The sequence below is a fragment of the Falco punctatus genome, assembly GCF_963210335.1.
Source record: "Falco punctatus genome assembly, chromosome: 17".
Classification (NCBI taxonomy): domain Eukaryota; kingdom Metazoa; phylum Chordata; class Aves; order Falconiformes; family Falconidae; genus Falco; species Falco punctatus.
In genome coordinates, this window is record NC_137597.1 from 2,847,944 (window position 1) to 2,850,002 (window position 2,059).

The window sequence follows — 2,059 nt, forward strand, 5'->3', positions numbered from 1 at the left end:
TTCATTCTGAAACATTATTTCACCCAGAGGATGCATCTCAAACCTCATCCTTGCACCACCCTTTGCATCCCCAACATCTCCCCTCCGCCCCACTGCAGTTTCAAACACCAAGCGCTGCATGTTTCAGCCATTTTATTGAACTTTGCGTATGAAATAACAGTTTCAAGTTCTAATGAAAAAAAAAACATTAAAAAAATAAATTCAACGTCAGGTAAAAAAATCACGCAACAACAACAACAGAAAAAATCAATCACTTTTTTTACCGGTAACTGAACACAAGGTCCACACCGCGGTGGAGGTCACCAGGATGACGGGATGCAGCAGCTTTTTTTAGCATCAGACTGGTATCAAAAGAACAAGTTTAAACAATTGCAACACAGCTCACTGGCAAAACCAGAGTTGAAAATGAACTCGGAGTAACAAGACTGCGCTTTACATCTCCAGTCCAAAACTGCATCATTTCTATGGCACCTAATTAGTCAAGATTTCGCCTTCTTGCAGAGAAGGCTTTAGTTTTTCAGCCTGATGCACTGAATTTCACAAGGCAATATTTCGCTGTCACATATACCCAACGTGTGTTCCAGTTGAGACAGTCATGGAAACGTTTCAGCCTTACCCAGATGCGCACACGAACGAGGGAAAGCAAAGACAAAAATTATATCCAGCTGTCTCGGTCCCAGGAAGATGCTGTGAAGGTAAGTTGCATAGTAAAGGATGGGAAATTAAGAAACATGAGCTGCTCCTGTGTTGGAGGTTGATGGTTGATGCAACGCCCCCCACTTGCAATGTTTTGAGACCTCAGGTGATGAATTAAGAGCCCGTTCTCCTTGCAAGATGCTAAATTCAGCCATGGGAACGGCTGACCTTCAGCAGTGCAGGCAATTTTCCTGCAAGACCTGAGCAATTTGAATAATCAAGTCCCATTTCCAGTAGCCTAATGGCAGCACGAGGGACGTGGCAGCAAACACATCGTTCTGCATTCAGACTGCCCTATTTCAGGCACTGGTTTACCATTTCCCAGCTACGTTTCCCCTTAATACCATTCGACTTGCAACTCCAGCTCTATCAATGACTTGTGTAATGCCAGATAAATTGTCCTGCTCTGAAATCATCCTCAGGGATGGGAGCGATGCATTTAAACCACAGCATCAGCATCCCAGCCTTGTGATGGTCAGCAAGATGATGTGTAAGGGAAAACACCAGTTGGGGACAGTGGTTCCTCAGACCATCCCCTTTATAGATGCACTGATGTCATCTTGGAGAAAGCAGAAGAAATGCGAAAAAGAAACGTATTAATTGACCTGTGTCAGAGGCTGGTGGACAAAAATGTGGGGATTACAGAGCTATGTCATTTAATTCACCCAAGGCTGCTACTTGGTGTTCACCTGATCCTGAGGGACAACTTTCCAGCTGGCTGTGCAACGGAAAGGAAAGGAAAAGACTGGGGAGCACGCCGCTCCCCACGTTTTTCAGGGGAGAAAAATGCTATCCCACAAATTCCGTAATTTTACAAGGATTCAGCAGCAGTAACAGCATTTGATACACCTGGCTCAGAAAACATCCAAGCGTGCGCGTCAGTTGAAGCCTCCAGGGTGCTCAAAGGCTGGTTTCTGAGCCATTAATCCTGCAGGAGTTTTTGCCAGCACCTGCGGAAAGAGGCTGGAGGCCAGGATGGGATCACAGGAATCCTGACTTTTCCCCAAAATCTCGTGGGGCAAGCACAGCAGCCTCACGGATCTTCATACGTCGGCTCTGGGAGCCTTCTCCAGCCGCTGAGCCCCATCCCGTGGGGTTGAGGCTGAGCCTTCCTTAGTGCCCTTAAACACCTTCGGAGATATTTTGCTTTCTAATCTTGCTGCCTTCTCAAAACAATCTTCAAACCTGTTCTTAAAACAAGTGGCTTTACGTGACCCTATACCAGCCCAGCTCGGATTCTCCTGCCGATCCACCAGGATGGACCCAACGGCAGAGCTCTCATCACTTCAATTGCACCCTAAAATTCACAGGGGGAAGGGACGGCGCAGAGGAGGAACGTCGGTGTGCTCAGCTCCTCTGCGTG